At 51.2% G+C, this 17,799-nt stretch overlaps 1 protein-coding gene across 1 annotated transcript in view; it reads left to right on the top strand.

The window, feature by feature from the left end:
• The window catches only part of LOC115147539 (rano class II histocompatibility antigen, A beta chain-like), a 35,696-nt gene that overhangs the window by 13,318 nt on the left and 4,579 nt on the right, over nucleotides 1-17,799 (top strand). The gene's annotated exons all lie outside the window — the stretch shown is intronic.

The raw sequence follows: 17,799 nt of genomic DNA, 5'->3' as shown, positions 1-17,799 counted from the left end.
CACCAGTCAGATGATAGAAGTATACAGTAGTAGAAGAGATGAGTCTATGTTTCTATAATAATCACCAGTCAGATGATAGAAGTATACAGTAGTAGAAGAGATGAGTCTATGTTTCTATAATAATCACCAGTCAGATGATAGAAGTATACAGTAGTAGAAGAGATGAGTCTATGTTTCTATAATAATCACCAGTCAGATGATAGAAGTATACAGTAGTAGAAGAGATGAGTCTATGTTTCTATATTAATCACCAGTCAGATGATAGAAGTATACAGTCGTAGAAGAGATGAGTCTATGTTTCTATATTAATCACCAGTCAGATGATAGAAGTATACAGTCGTAGAAGAGATGAGTCTATGTTTCTATAATAATCACCAGTCAGATGATAGAAGTATACAGTAGTAGAAGAGATGAGTCTATGTTTCTATATTAATCACCAGTCAGATGATAGAAGTATACAGTCGTAGAAGAGATGAGTCTATGTTTCTATATTAATCACCAGTCAGATGATAGAAGTATACAGTAGTAGAAGAGATGAGTCTATGTTTCTATAATAATCACCAGTCAGATGATAGAAGTATACAGTAGTAGAAGAGATGAGTCTATGTTTCTATAATAATCACCAGTCAGATGATAGAAGTATACAGTAGTAGAAGAGATGAGTCTATGTTTCTATAATAATCACCAGTCAGATGATAGAAGTATACAGTAGTAGAAGAGATGAGTCTATGTTTCTATAATAATCACCAGTCAGATGATAGAAGTATACAGTAGTAGAAGAGATGAGTCTATGTTTCTTGATATAGTAATCACCAGTCAGATGATAAAAGGATACAGTAGTAGAAGAGATGTGTCTATGTTTCTTGGTATATTAATCACCAGTCAGATGATAGAAGGATACAGTAGTAGAAGAGATGAGTCTATGTTTCTTGATATAGTAATCGTTGTCGTTCAGATCAGAAATGGTTAGTAATCTATTCCTGAACATCAGGGCAAGAAACACCACTTGTTTACTGATAATATTTATTTCATGTTCACTCTGGTGCGTTCAGAGTAAAGAGGGAGAGAGAGAGAGCATGAGGATGCTGACAGGGCAGGGAAAGAGAGAGCACGAGGATGCTGACAGGACAGGGAGAGAGAGAGCATGAGGATGCTGACAGGACAGGGAGAGAGGGAGCATGAGGATGCTGACAGGACAGGGAGAGAGAGAGCATGAGGATGCTGACAGGACAGGGAGAAAGAGAGCATGAGGATGCTGACAGGACAGGGCGAGAGAGAGCATGAGGATGCTGACAGGGCAGGGAGAGAGAGAGCATGAGGATGCTGACAGGACAGGGAGAGAGAGAGCATGAGGATGCTGACAGGGCAGGGAGAGAGAGAGCATGAGGATGCTGACAGGACAAGTAGAGAGAGAGCATGAGGATGCTGACAGGGCAGGGAGAGAGAGAGCATGAGGATGCTGACAGGACAGGGAGAGAGAGAGCATGAGGATGCTGACAGGGCAGGGAGAGAGAGAGCCTGAGGATGCTGACAGGGCAGGGAGAGAGAGAGCATGAGGATGCTGACAGGGCAGGGAGAGAGAGAGCATGAGGATGCTGACAGGGCAGGGAGAGAGAGAGCATGAGGATGCTGACAGGACAGGGCGAGAGAGAGCATGAGGATGCTGACAGGACAGGGAGAGAGAGAGCATGAGGATGCTGACAGGACAGGGAGAGAGAGAGCATGAGGATGCAGACAGGACAGGGAGAGAGAGAGCATGAGGATGCTGACAGGACAGGGAGAGAGAGAGCATGAGGATGCTGACAGGACAGGGAGAGAGAGAGCATGAGGATGCTGACAGGGCAGGGAGAGAGCATGAGGATGCTGACAGGGCAGGGAGAGAGAGAGCATGAGGATGCTGACAGGGCAGAGAGAGAGAGAGCATGAGGATGCTGACAGGACAGGGAGAGAGAGAGCATGAGGATGCTGGCAGGGAGAGAGAGAGCATGAGGATGCTGACAGGGCAGGGAGAGAGCATGAGGATGGTGACAGGGCAGGGAGAGAGAGAGCATGAGGATGCTGACAGGGCAGGGAGAGAGAGAGCATGAGGATGCTGACAGGGCAGGGAGAGAGAGAGCATGAGGATGCTGACAGCGCAGAGAGAGAGCATGAGGATGCTGACAGGGCAGGGAGAGAGAGAGCATGAGGATGCTGACAGGGTAGGGAGAGAGAGAGCATGAGGATGCTGACAGGGCAGGGAGAGAGAGAGCATGAGGATGCTGACAGGGCAGAGAGAGAGAGCATGAGGATGCTGACTGGACAGGGAGAGAGAGAGCATGAGGATGCTGACAGGGCAGGGAGAGAGAGAGCATGAGAATGCTGACAGGACAGGGAGAGAGAGAGCATGAGGATGCTGACAGGGCAGGGAGAGAGAAAGAGCATGAGGATGCTGACAGGACAGGGAGAGAGAGAGCATGAGGATGCTGACAGGACAGGGAGAGAGAGAGCATGAGGATGCTGACAGGGCAGAGAGAGAGAGCATGAGGATGCTGACAGGACAGGGAGCGAGAGAGCATGAGGATGCTGACAGGGCAGGGAGAGAGAGAGCATGAGGATGCTGACAGGGCAGTGGGAGAGAGAGCATGAGGATGCTGACAGAGAGCATAAGGATGCTGACAGGACAGGGAGAGAGAGAGCATGAGGATGCTGACAGGACAGGGAGAGAGAGAGCATGAGGATGCTGACAGGGCAGGGAGAGAGAGAGCACGAGGATGCTGACAGGACAGGGAGAGAGAGAGCATGAGGATGCTGACAGGACAGGGAGAGAGGGAGCATGAGGATGCTGACAGGACAGGGAGAGAGAGAGCATGAGGATGCTGACAGGACAGGGAGAAAGAGAGCATGAGGATGCTGACAGGACAGGGCGAGAGAGAGCATGAGGATGCTGACAGGGCAGGGAGAGAGAGAGCATGAGGATGCTGACAGGACAGGGAGAGAGAGAGCATGAGGATGCTGACAGGGCAGGGAGAGAGAGAGCATGAGGATGCTGACAGGACAAGGAGAGAGAGAGCATGAGGATGCTGACAGGGCAGGGAGAGAGAGAGCATGAGGATGCTGACAGGACAGGGAGAGAGAGAGCATGAGGATGCTGACAGGGCAGGGAGAGAGAGAGCATGAGGATGCTGACAGGGCAGGGAGAGAGAGAGCATGAGGATGCTGACAGGGCAGGGAGAGAGAGAGCATGAGGATGCTGACAGGGCAGGGAGAGAGAGAGCATGAGGATGCTGACAGGACAGGGCGAGAGAGAGCATGAGGATGCTGACAGGACAGGGAGAGAGAGAGCATGAGGATGCTGACAGGACAGGGAGAGAGAGAGCATGAGGATGCTGACAGGACAGGGAGAGAGAGAGCATGAGGATGCTGACAGGACAGGGAGAGAGAGAGCATGAGGATGCTGACAGGACAGGGAGAGAGAGAGCATGAGGATGCTGACAGGGCAGGGAGAGAGCATGAGGATGCTGACAGGGCAGGGAGAGAGAGAGCATGAGGATGCTGACAGGGCAGAGAGAGAGAGAGCATGAGGATGCTGACAGGACAGGGAGAGAGAGAGCATGAGGATGCTGGCAGGGAGAGAGAGAGCATGAGGATGCTGACAGGGCAGGGAGAGAGCATGAGGATGGTGACAGGGCAGGGAGAGAGAGAGCATGAGGATGCTGACAGGGCAGGGAGAGAGAGAGCATGAGGATGCTGACAGGGCAGGGAGAGAGAGAGCATGAGGATGCTGACAGCGCAGAGAGAGAGCATGAGGATGCTGACAGGGCAGGGAGAGAGAGAGCATGAGGATGCTGACAGGGTAGGGAGAGAGAGAGCATGAGGATGCTGACAGGGCAGGGAGAGAGAGAGCATGAGGATGCTGACAGGGCAGAGAGAGAGAGCATGAGGATGCTGACAGGACAGGGAGAGAGAGAGCATGAGGATGCTGACAGGGCAGGGAGAGAGAGAGCATGAGAATGCTGACAGGACAGGGAGAGAGAGAGCATGAGGATGCTGACAGGGCAGGGAGAGAGAGAGAGCATGAGGATGCTGACAGGACAGGGAGAGAGAGAGCATGAGGATGCTGACAGGACAGGGAGAGAGAGAGCATGAGGATGCTGACAGGGCAGGGAGAGAGAGAGCCTGAGGATGCTGACAGGGCAGGGAGAGAGAGAGCATGAGGATGCTGACAGGGCAGGGAGAGAGAGAGCATGAGGATGCTGACAGGACAAGTAGAGAGAGAGCATGAGGATGCTGACAGGGCAGGGAGAGAGAGAGCATGAGGATGCTGACAGGACAGGGAGAGAGAGAGCATGAGGATGCTGACAGGGCAGGGAGAGAGAGAGCCTGAGGATGCTGACAGGGCAGGGAGAGAGAGAGCATGAGGATGCTGACAGGGCAGGGAGAGAGAGAGCATGAGGATGCTGACAGGGCAGGGAGAGAGAGAGCATGAGGATGCTGACAGGACAGGGCGAGAGAGAGCATGAGGATGCTGACAGGACAGGGAGAGAGAGAGCATGAGGATGCTGACAGGACAGGGAGAGAGAGAGCATGAGGATGCAGACAGGACAGGGAGAGAGAGAGCATGAGGATGCTGACAGGACAGGGAGAGAGAGAGCATGAGGATGCTGACAGGACAGGGAGAGAGAGAGCATGAGGATGCTGACAGGGCAGGGAGAGAGCATGAGGATGCTGACAGGGCAGGGAGAGAGAGAGCATGAGGATGCTGACAGGGCAGAGAGAGAGAGAGCATGAGGATGCTGACAGGACAGGGAGAGAGAGAGCATGAGGATGCTGGCAGGGAGAGAGAGAGCATGAGGATGCTGACAGGGCAGGGAGAGAGCATGAGGATGGTGACAGGGCAGGGAGAGAGAGAGCATGAGGATGCTGACAGGGCAGGGAGAGAGAGAGCATGAGGATGCTGACAGGGCAGGGAGAGAGAGAGCATGAGGATGCTGACAGCGCAGAGAGAGAGCATGAGGATGCTGACAGGGCAGGGAGAGAGAGAGCATGAGGATGCTGACAGGGTAGGGAGAGAGAGAGCATGAGGATGCTGACAGGGCAGGGAGAGAGAGAGCATGAGGATGCTGACAGGGCAGAGAGAGAGAGCATGAGGATGCTGACAGGACAGGGAGAGAGAGAGCATGAGGATGCTGACAGGGCAGGGAGAGAGAGAGCATGAGAATGCTGACAGGACAGGGAGAGAGAGAGCATGAGGATGCTGACAGGGCAGGGAGAGAGAGAGAGCATGAGGATGCTGACAGGACAGGGAGAGAGAGAGCATGAGGATGCTGACAGGACAGGGAGAGAGAGAGCATGAGGATGCTGACAGGGCAGAGAGAGAGAGCATGAGGATGCTGACAGGACAGGGAGCGAGAGAGCATGAGGATGCTGACAGGGCAGGGAGAGAGAGAGCATGAGGATGCTGACAGGGCAGTGGGAGAGAGAGCATGAGGATGCTGACAGAGAGCATAAGGATGCTGACAGGACAGGGAGAGAGAGAGCATGAGGATGCTGACAGGACAGGGAGAGAGAGAGCATGAGGATGCTGACAGGGCAGGGAGAGAGAGAGCACGAGGATGCTGACAGGACAGGGAGAGAGAGAGCATGAGGATGCTGACAGGACAGGGAGAGAGGGAGCATGAGGATGCTGACAGGACAGGGAGAGAGAGAGCATGAGGATGCTGACAGGACAGGGAGAAAGAGAGCATGAGGATGCTGACAGGACAGGGCGAGAGAGAGCATGAGGATGCTGACAGGGCAGGGAGAGAGAGAGCATGAGGATGCTGACAGGACAGGGAGAGAGAGAGCATGAGGATGCTGACAGGGCAGGGAGAGAGAGAGCATGAGGATGCTGACAGGACAAGTAGAGAGAGAGCATGAGGATGCTGACAGGGCAGGGAGAGAGAGAGCATGAGGATGCTGACAGGACAGGGAGAGAGAGAGCATGAGGATGCTGACAGGGCAGGGAGAGAGAGAGCCTGAGGATGCTGACAGGGCAGGGAGAGAGAGAGCATGAGGATGCTGACAGGGCAGGGAGAGAGAGAGCATGAGGATGCTGACAGGGCAGGGAGAGAGAGAGCATGAGGATGCTGACAGGACAGGGAGAGAGAGAGCATGAGGATGCTGACAGGACAGGGAGAGAGAGAGCATGAGGATGCTGACAGGACAGGGAGAGAGAGAGCATGAGGATGCTGACAGGACAGGGAGAGAGAGAGCATGAGGATGCTGACAGGACAGGGAGAGAGAGAGCATGAGGATGCTGACAGGACAGGGAGAGAGAGAGCATGAGGATGCTGACAGGGCAGGGAGAGAGCATGAGGATGCTGACAGGGCAGGGAGAGAGAGAGCATGAGGATGCTGACAGGGCAGAGAGAGAGAGAGCATGAGGATGCTGACAGGACAGGGAGAGAGAGAGCATGAGGATGCTGGCAGGGAGAGAGAGAGCATGAGGATGCTGACAGGGCAGGGAGAGAGCATGAGGATGGTGACAGGGCAGGGAGAGAGAGAGCATGAGGATGCTGACAGGGCAGGGAGAGAGAGAGCATGAGGATGCTGACAGGGCAGGGAGAGAGAGAGCATGAGGATGCTGACAGCGCAGAGAGAGAGCATGAGGATGCTGACAGGGCAGGGAGAGAGAGAGCATGAGGATGCTGACAGGGTAGGGAGAGAGAGAGCATGAGGATGCTGACAGGGCAGGGAGAGAGAGAGCATGAGGATGCTGACAGGGCAGAGAGAGAGAGCATGAGGATGCTGACAGGACAGGGAGAGAGAGAGCATGAGGATGCTGACAGGGCAGGGAGAGAGAGAGAGCATGAGGATGCTGACAGGACAGGGAGAGAGAGAGCATGAGGATGCTGACAGGACAGGGAGAGAGAGAGCATGAGGATGCTGACAGGGCAGAGAGAGAGAGCATGAGGATGCTGACAGGACAGGGAGCGAGAGAGCATGAGGATGCTGACAGGGCAGGGAGAGAGAGAGCATGAGGATGCTGACAGGGCAGTGGGAGAGAGAGCATGAGGATGCTGACAGAGAGCATAAGGATGCTGACAGGACAGGGAGAGAGAGAGCATGAGGATGCTGACAGGACAGGGAGAGAGAGAGCATGAGGATGCTGACAGGGCAGGGAGAGAGAGAGCACGAGGATGCTGACAGGACAGGGAGAGAGAGAGCATGAGGATGCTGACAGGACAGGGAGAGAGGGAGCATGAGGATGCTGACAAGACAGGGAGAAAGAGAGAGCATGAGGATGCTGACAGGACAGGGAGAAAGAGAGCATGAGGATGCTGACAGGACAGGGCGAGAGAGAGCATGAGGATGCTGACAGGGCAGGGAGAGAGAGAGCATGAGGATGCTGACAGGACAGGGAGAGAGAGCATGAGGATGCTGACAGGGCAGGGAGAGAGAGAGCATGAGGATGCTGACAGGACAAGTAGAGAGAGAGCATGAGGATGCTGACAGGGCAGGGAGAGAGAGAGCATGAGGATGCTGACAGGACAGGGAGAGAGAGAGCATGAGGATGCTGACAGGGCAGGGAGAGAGAGAGCCTGAGGATGCTGACAGGGCAGGGAGAGAGAGAGCATGAGGATGCTGACAGGGCAGGGAGAGAGAGAGCATGAGGATGCTGACAGGGCAGGGAGAGAGAGAGCATGAGGATGCTGACAGGACAGGGCGAGAGAGAGCATGAGGATGCTGACAGGACAGGGAGAGAGAGAGCATGAGGATGCTGACAGGACAGGGAGAGAGAGAGCATGAGGATGCAGACAGGACAGGGAGAGAGAGAGCATGAGGATGCTGACAGGACAGGGAGAGAGAGAGCATGAGGATGCTGACAGGACAGGGAGAGAGAGAGCATGAGGATGCTGACAGGGCAGGGAGAGAGAGAGCATGAGGATGCTGACAGGGCAGAGAGAGAGAGAGCATGAGGATGCTGACAGGACAGGGAGAGAGAGAGCATGAGGATGCTGACAGGGCAGGGAGAGAGCATGAGGATGGTGACAGGGCAGGGAGAGAGAGAGCATGAGGATGCTGACAGGGCAGGGAGAGAGAGAGCATGAGGATGCTGACAGGGCAGGGAGAGAGAGAGCATGAGGATGCTGACAGCGCAGAGAGAGAGCATGAGGATGCTGACAGGGCAGGGAGAGAGAGAGCATGAGGATGCTGACAGGGCAGGGAGAGAGAGAGCATGAGGATGCTGACAGGGCAGGGAGAGAGAGAGCATGAGGATGCTGACAGGGCAGAGAGAGAGAGCATGAGGATGCTGACAGGACAGGGAGAGAGAGAGCATGAGGATGCTGACAGGGCAGGGAGAGAGAGAGCATGAGGATGCTGACAGGACAGGGAGAGAGAGAGCATGAGGATGCTGACAGGGCAGGGAGAGAGAGAGCATGAGGATGCTGACAGGACAGGGAGAGAGAGAGCATGAGGATGCTGACAGGACAGGGAGAGAGAGAGCATGAGGATGCTGACAGGGCAGAGAGAGAGAGCATGAGGATGCTGACAGGACAGGGAGCGAGAGAGCATGAGGATGCTGACAGGGCAGGGAGAGAGAGAGCATGAGGATGCTGACAGGGCAGTGGGAGAGAGAGCATGAGGATGCTGACAGAGAGCATGAGGATGCTGACAGGACAGGGAGAGAGAGAGCATGAGGATGCTGACAGGACAGGGAGAGAGAGAGCATGAGGATGCTGACAGGGCAGGGAGAGAGAGAGCATGAGGATGCTGACAGGGCAGGGAGAGAGAGAGCATGAGGATGCTGACAGGGCAGAGAGAGAGAGCATGAGGATGCTGACAGGACAGGGAGCGAGAGAGCATGAGGATGCTGACAGGGCAGGGAGAGAGAGAGCATGAGAATGCTGACAGGACAGGGAGAGAGAGAGCATGAGGATGCTGACAGGGCAGGGAGAGAGAGAGCATGAGGATGCTGACAGGACAGGGAGAGAGAGAGCATGAGGATGCTGACAGGACAGGGAGAGAGAGAGCATGAGGATGCTGACAGGGCAGAGAGAGAGAGCATGAGGATGCTGACAGGACAGGGAGCGAGAGAGCATGAGGATGCTGACAGGGCAGGGAGAGAGAGAGCATGAGGATGCTGACAGGGCAGTGGGAGAGAGAGCATGAGGATGCTGACAGAGAGCATGAGGATGCTGACAGGACAGGGAGAGAGAGAGCATGAGGATGCTGACAGGACAGGGAAAGAGAGAGCATGAGGATGCTGACAGGGCAGGGAGAGAGAGAGCATGAGGATGCTGACAGGGCAGGGAGAGAGAGAGCATGAGGATGCTGACAGGGCAGAGAGAGAGAGAGCATGAGGATGCTGACAGGGCAGGGAGAGCAGGTGACATGGAGGTGAGTGAGAAAAGGAGCAAATATTGATGGTTAAGACCGAATAATGACATCACAACAGTCTAATCCTAATGTTAATTTAAGCTGAGATATTCCTCTAAATTTAATATATATATATGGAGAAATTTAGTGTGCATAAAGACAGCCAGTGTCACAAATGAGCTGTGATGACTCGGATTCAGGAGCCAAAGCCTTTTAATGTGCAACTTTCACGTGAGCTTTAAAGACAGCAGCAACAAGCGAGGAGAAATCTTATGAAGATTGTTGGGGGTGTGAAGTTCTTGGCGCGGCAAGGTCAGGCTTTTCGAGGCGTTGATAAAGAGAGTGGGAATTTCAGCCAGCTTCTAAAGTACAAGGCAGAGGGCGATGCAGAGCTGACCCCCTGGCTGAAAGGTCACTTTGATTTTACCAGTCCCCAAATGCAAAACAACATTTTGAATCTGGTGGGCAATACAATCTTCAAAGAAATTGTGTCGGAAGTAACATCAATGCCAGTGGTCCAGTTCGCAGTTATCATTAATGGCACCCAGGATATATCAGGAGTTGATCAGGAGTCAATATGTTTGAATCCACCCAGGATATATCAGGAGTTGATCAGGAGTCAATATGTTTGACTCTGTAGATTCAGATCTACAGCCAAAGGAAGAATTCCTGGGACTCTACGAAGTGTCATCAACGACAGGGCAAAATATAGCCCAGATGGCATGTGATGTGATGATGCGTCTAGGCCTTCCTCCTTTCCCAACTTCCAGGACAAACCTATGACGGTGACGCAAACATGGCTGGACGATTGCAGGGGGTACAAGCCATTTTAAGGAAAGAACAACCCGCTGGATATGTATTGTCACTGTGGTCTACACTGTGTGAACTTAGTTATGCAGGCTGCCTGTGTAGCCTCTCCACCAATAAGAGATTCAATGGGTCTGGTGCATGAATTGGGGGGGTGGGGGGGGGGGCCTTTAATCAATCTGGCAAGTTCGGCCTTGTAATGGCTGAAGACCCGATTGGGAGATTTGTATTGCCTGAACTCCTCCCTGCAACTTAGGAAACAGACCGTTTCAGGCATGTAGGAGGCTGTGGACCATGTTAAAACAAGCATGCAGGACGGATGCCCAGTCTTTGCACAGAGCCCAATTCTACAACGCCTTGGACACAGTGAATACTCAATTCATAGAGAGGTTTGATCAAGCTGGATTTTACAAGCTGCAGCAGCTTGAAAATGTGCTGCTATGCGGAGACATGGACAAGGTGGTAGACGAGTATCCTGAATTGAATTCAAGACTTCTGCAGGTGCAGCTGGCCATGTTTGGGGGTAATAACACATATCAAACGAGCTCAGATGTTGCTAGCGTTATCCAGGAAATGTTGCCAGAGGTGAGAGGTCTCTTCAGTCAGGTGGAAGCTTTAGTAAGGCTTCTGCTGGTCGTCCCTGCCTCCTCTGTAGAGGCTGAGAAGAGTTTTAGTGCCCTGAGGAGGCTTGAGACATAACTTAGATCATCGATGAGTCAAACAAGGCTGAATTATGTGGCCATGTGCACCAGGAGAAACTGGACAGACTGGACCTTGAAGGAATATGCTAGTCTTTTATCAGTGTCAACGATAAGTATAAAAAGGCCTTCAGATCCTTTGCTTGAAGAATGGCAAGTAAATCAAAACACATGTCATTGACTGGAGAGGAGATGAGAGGATAGCAGAGGAAAGGAGATGAGAGGATAGGAGAGCAGAGGAAAGGAGAAGAGATGACTGGAGAGAAGGGGAGAGGAGATGACTGGAGAGGAGAGGAGAATATAGAACCGAAGGAGAGAGGGCTGGAGAGGAGAAGATAGGACAAGAGGAGAGGAAGGCAGAGCAGAGCAAACACCCTTGCTGCCCACACAAGTTTACTTGTAAATAAAAACTACAATTTGCTAAACCTTGACCACCATATCTGGACTTGTCTTCATATAACAATGCATAGATTTCTGTTTATATGATTATGGTTGTACTTTATTAATCCCTAATTTCTGCCATTACAAACAATGAAACAAGAAAAGGGAAAAAATAAAAAATAAAAAACAGAGCAATGTAATACAATACACTATTAAACATTATTGTAAAAAATAAATAAAAAGTTAATCCCATGTGTTAGTGAATTTTTTTATATTTTAGAATGACAGGAAATTAGTTTTAAAATGTAGATTTGTTTCTGGGGGAGACCCGGCAGATTTGGTCCCCCCTAATGTTGACTCCATGGCCACGGCCTTGGCTCAGCATATGTGGAAACTCCTTCAAGACTGTTGGAAAAGCATTCCTCATGAAGCTGGTTGAGAGAATGCCAAGAATGTGCAAAGCTGTCATGAAGCCAAAGGGTGGCTACTTTGAAGAATCTCAAATATAAAATATATTTGGATTTGTTTCACACTTTTTGGGGGTTACTACATGATTCCATATGTGTTATTTCATAATTTTGATGTCTTCACTATTATTCAGTCCCTCCAGGATTTTTGTGTGATTTCTGCAGCCAAAAATGCTTGATTTTGCAGTAGCTTTTGTGAAATTCTGCGATACATTTTGCAATGTTTTTTTCACGTTAATTTCATAAAGTAATAAAAAGTAATATGTGCTCAGTTTTAAGACGATTTTAAACCGAATACATAAAACACAAACAATTAGAAATATCTAAAGTGCTCAATTGTGTTTATTTTCCTGAACAAACAGCTCTGTCATAATCCACTCACACATTCACTCACACAGCTCTCCATCAGGCTTGGGGCTTGCTATCAACACGAGATGCACCTCCGATTCCTACTCACTCTCTTTCTCTCTCTCTCTAAAAAACAACAACAAATAGATTCAAAGCTGATCAATCGCTTTCAATTTGAGGATCGATATTTCTTTCTAATAAGTTGTCTTCAAAATACTTGAGATTGTGATTTTTTTCTGAAAGGGTTGTAAGGGAGATAAAGAACAGAAAACGTAAAAATAGAGTATTGTGGTTGATATGTTGTCACGGCTGTTGTAGGATGAAGCGGACCAAAGTGAAGCGTGATTATCATTCCACATATTTTATTGAACTGTGAAACTATGCGATACATACAAAATAAACTGAACGAACAAAACAAACCGTGACGAAGAGTTAACAGACACTTACTCAAAATGAATCTCCCACAAACCCAGGTGGGACAAACACCTACTTACGTATGATCTCCAATTAGAGACAACGATGACCAGCTGCCTCTAATTGGAGATCATCCCAAACAAAGCACAACATAGAAAATCTAAACTAGAAAGAAAAACCTGTCACGCCCTGACCTACTCTACCATAGAAAATAACAGCTTTCTATGGTCAGGACGTGACAGTACCCCCCCAAAGGTGCAGACTCCGAACGCACCTAAACAACAACAAAAACAACCAAAAAAAGGGAGGGTTAGGGTGGGTGACTAATGTCTATGGCGTCTCTGGTGCAGTACAAAGAACCTTCTTATCCCGCGGATCCTCCAGCAGAGGAGGCGGCTCCAGAGGAGACGGCCCGCTGACCCCTCCGCTTTTGTGTCACCGGACCGTGGATCGTCGCCGAAGGAGGACGTCTCAGGAGGCTCCGGACTGCGGGCCCTCAGGAGGCTCCGGACTGCGGGCCCTCTCAGGAGGCTCCGGACTGCGGGCCCTCTGAGGAGGCTCCGGACTGCGGGCCCTCTCAGGAGGCTCCGGACTGCGGGCCCTCTCAGGAGGCTCCGGACTGCGGGCCGTCCCAGGAGGTTCCGGACTGCGGGCCGTCCCAGGAGGTTCCGGACTGCGGGCCGTCTCAGGAGGTTCCGGACTGTAAAACGTCGCTGGAAGCTCTGGACTGGGAACTGTCGCCGGAACCTCCGGACTGGGAACTGTCGCCGGAACCTCCGGACTGGGAACTGTCGCCGGAAGCTCCGGACTGGGAACTGTCGCCGGCACCTCTGGACTGGGAACTGTCGCCGGAAACTCCGGACTGGGAACTGTCGCCGGAAGCTCTGGACTGGGAACTGTCGCCGGAAGCTCTGGACTGGGAACTGTCGCCGGAATCTCTGGACTGGTAATGCGCACTGGAGGCCTGATGTGTGGGGCTGGCACAGGTGGCGCCAGACAGGTAACACGCACCTCAGGGCGAGTGCGGGGAGCAGGCACAGGGCATACTGGGCTGTGGAGGCGCACTAGAGGCCTGATGCGTGGGACCGGTACAGGTGGAACCGGGCTGATGACGCACACCTCAGGGTGAGTGTGGGAAGGTAGCACAGGACGCACCGGACTGATGTCACGCTCCTCAGCACGCCCGCTCCGCAGCGCTCTCAACGCCAGCACCTCTCTCTGGAATCTTGCGTCGAGCTCCTCACTCGACTCCCTGACTGGCTCTAGTTCACCCCTCGGCTCTCCACGGTAAGCACGGCAAATGCGGGGCGCAGGCACAGATCGCACCGGGCTATGAAGCATCACCGCATAGCACGGTGCTTGCTTAGTCACTCGCTCCCCACGGTAAGCACGGGGAGTTGGCTCAGGTCTCCAACCTGACTCCGCCAATCTCCCCGTGTGCCCCCCCCCCCAAATTGTTTTGGGGCTGCCTCTCGCACTTGCCTCGTGGTTGGTATAGTGCCTCGTAATATCGCCGCTCCGCTTTCGCTGCTTCAATTTCCTCTTTAGGATGGCGATACTCCCCAACCTGACTCCAGGGTCCTTTCTCGTCCAGAATTTCCTCACAGGTCCATTCCTGTTTCTCCTGGGCACGCTGCTTGGTCCTTTGGTGGTGGGAGATTCTGTCACGGTTGTCGTAGGATGAAGCAGATCAAAGTGCAGCGTGATTATTGGTCCACATATTTTATTGAACTCTGAAACTATGCGATACATACAAAATAAACTGAACGAACAAAACAACAAACCGTGACGACGACTTAAGACACTTACTCAAAATGAATCTCCCACAAACCCAGGTGGGACAAACACCTACTTAAGTATGATCTCCAATTAGAGACAACGATGACCAGCTGCCTCTAATTGGAGATCATCCCAAACAAAGCCCAACATAGAAATCAAAACTAGAACAACACAACATAGAAAATCTAAACTAGAAAAAAAAACTGTCACGCCCTGACCTACTCTACCATAGATAATAACAGCTTTCTATGGTCAGGACGTGACATATGTACTATTCCATTTCTAAAAAATCCTGAAAGATTGTGCTTTCGTGATCCATATTAAGTTTTACAGAGAGTTTAAAATGGCAAAGCTGATAAATTACACTCAGTGCTTTGAGCAGCGCTCTCCATAGACAGACTGGGGAGAGCAGAGTGCTGACCACCCTACTAAAGCCAAGGTTAGAGGAGTAACATAGACAGACTGGGGAGAGCAGAGTGCCGACCACCCTACTCAGGACAAGGTTAGAGGAGTAACATAGACAGACTGGGGAGAGCAGAGTGCCGACCACCCTACTAAAGCCAAGGTTAGAGGAGTAACATAGACAGACTGGGGAGAGCAGAGTGTCGAACACCCTACTAAAGCCAAGGTTAGAGGAGTAACATAGACAGACTGGGGAGAGCAGAGTGCCGACCACCCTACTCAGGACAAGGTTAGAGGAGTAACATAGACAGACTGGGGAGAGCAGAGTGCCGACCACCCTACTCAGGACAAGGTTAGAGGAGTAACATAGACAGACTGGGGAGAGCAGAGTGCCGACCACCCTACTCAGGACAAGGTTAGAGGAGTAACATAGACAGACTGGGGAGAGCAAAGTGCCGACCACCCTACTCAGGACAAGGTTAGAGGAGTAACATAGACAGACTGGGGAGAGCAGAGTGCCGACCACCCTACTCAGGACAAGGTTAGAGGAGTAACATAGACAGACTGGGGAGAGCAGAGTGCCGACCACTCTACTCAGGACAAGGTTAGAGGAGTAACATAGACAGACTGGGGAGAGCAGAGTGCCGACCACCCTACTCAGGACAAGGTTAGAGGAGTAACATAGACAGACTGGGGAGAGCAGAGTGCCGACCACTCTACTCAGGACAAGGTTAGAGGAGTAACATAGACAGACTGGGGAGAGCAGAGTGCCGACCACCCTACTCAGGACAAGGTTAGAGGAGTAACATAGACAGACTGGGGAGAGCAGAGTGCCGACCACCCTACTCAGGACAAGGTTAGAGGAGTAACATAGACAGACTGGGGAGAGCAGAGTGCCGACCACTCTACTCAGGACAAGGTTAGAGGAGTAACATAGACAGACTGGGGAGAGCAGAGTGCCGACCACCCTACTCAGGACAAGGTTAGAGGAGTAACATAGACAGACTGGGGAGAGCAGAGTGCCGACCACCCTACTCAGGACAAGGTTAGAGGAGTAACATAGACAGACTGGGGAGAGCAGAGTGCCGACCACCCTACTCAGGACAAGGTTAGAGGAGTAACATAGACAGACTGGGGAGAGCAGAGTGCCGACCACCCTACTCAGGACAAGGTTAGAGGAGTAACATAGACAGACTGGGGAGAGCAGAGTGCCGACCACTCTACTCAGGACAAGGTTAGAGGAGTAACATAGACAGACTGGGGAGAGCAGAGTGCCGACCACCCTACTCAGGACAAGGTTAGAGGAGTAACATAGACAGACTGGGGAGAGCAGAGTGCCGACCACCCTACTCAGGACAAGGTTAGAGGAGTAACATAGACAGACTGGGGAGAGCAGAGTGCCGACCACCCTACTCAGGACAAGGTTAGAGGAGTAACATAGACAGACTGGGGAGAGCAGAGTGCCGACCACCCTACTCAGGACAAGGTTAGAGGAGTAACATAGACAGACTGGGGAGAGCAGAGTGCCGACCACTCTACTCAGGACAAGGTTAGAGGAGTAACATAGACAGACTGGGGAGAGCAGAGTGCCGACCACCCTACTAAAGACAAGGTTAGAGGAGTAAAAGTTTGATTAAAACGCCACTCACCTTGATTCTTTCAGCGCTTACCACAGTCTTCCCTGCTACCAATTTGTAAGTTGCTCTGGATAAGAGCGTCTGCTAAATGACATAAATGTAAATGTACCACTTCAGTCATGGTGATCTGCCGCTGCTGTGGGAACTGTTCTGACATTCTCATGTGCTTTGCTGATTTGAAGTGACTGTTGATTGTCAACTTTCTTTAGTTTCCAAAAACATTTGGAAATTGTTTTGCACGGTCGTTAGCTGTTATTTTTGTTGGCAAATGAGATTGATTTCTGTTCATTGTAGGCATCAACAATCACCCATCATCTTCACACGTGAATACTCTGACAGGCCAGGGTGGAAAAACTTTGTTGACGTGTGGTTGGATCGGGCCGTTTTCCACAGTAACAGTGCAGTAATTGGTCAAAATTACGAACCCGCTTTTGATTGGACCCTTTAATGCGCTAAAAGTGCGGGGATTGGTCAAAATTTCGAGCTCTCGCATAATATGCGCTGATTGGTTGATTTTGCATTGAATTATGCGATCGCAGAATCGGGAAATCCAGGAGGGACTGATTATTCTACAATGTAGAAAATAGTAAAAATAAAGAAAAACCCTTGAATGAGTAGGTGTGTCCACACTTTTGTCTGGTACTGTATATCCTAACATCACTTTTTCAGGCAAAGACTCAACATCAAAACTCAAAAGGACAGACAACGACTCTTCTGTTTCACCACTCACGCCACCCTGTCTGCGTCGCACCAAACGACGAGCATCACAAACACCGGGAATCTTCCCTTTCAGTTGGTTCAACTTTCACCTTTACCGCTACCCCTGTAGTCACTCCTCTCAATGGCACCCGTTCCTTGAGAGCAAAACAATTCACCTCTTGTCCCCATTCATTTAACGCGGAGTTCCCGCTCCCTCTGACCAGCAGGAACACAAACAATGATCACCAGACCACTTTTGATTACCTTCACCGATTCCACAGCACCCAACTCTGTTTTCACCCACCCTGAAACCACAAATGGATCAGCCAAAAGGCAACTTTACTCCTATTGTCACAGACGCATCTTTATCCTGACCCTCGTTGCAAGCTGGGGGCTCTGAGAACTTCACCACACCTACCACCTCCTTCACCCTCATTCACTGCCATTTCTCCTCCTGTCTTCGATCCGGCGTTCAGCTCACTCTGTTTACACTTTCTACCATTCTTCTACCATTCTACCATTCTACCATTCTTTAACAAACCCTCTCCGTTTTTCCCGCCATTTTCAACCAACTCAAGCTCGCCCTCTTCCTCTCTCTCTTAGACCTCCTCTGCCTCTGTTTTTCCCTCCACTCCTCCTCCCTATTCCAAGTATACTTCTCCTTATGATAATACTGCACTACTCCAGAACATACATCTTGTTCTTGCCCTCTCAAGGGACGCCATTTAACCGGCTGTCACAATCTCTGTACAGTCAGCCGGTACTCGCACATGCAACCCATGAGCACAGTGCTTGTTTACATTTACAAAGTTTACATTGTAGTAAAAC

The sequence above is a fragment of the Salmo trutta genome, chromosome 14 (assembly GCF_901001165.1).
Source record: "Salmo trutta chromosome 14, fSalTru1.1, whole genome shotgun sequence".
Lineage (NCBI taxonomy): Eukaryota > Metazoa > Chordata > Actinopteri > Salmoniformes > Salmonidae > Salmo > Salmo trutta.
Note: the sequence above shows the minus strand (reverse complement) of the source record. Positions and strands in the feature narration are given on the sequence as shown.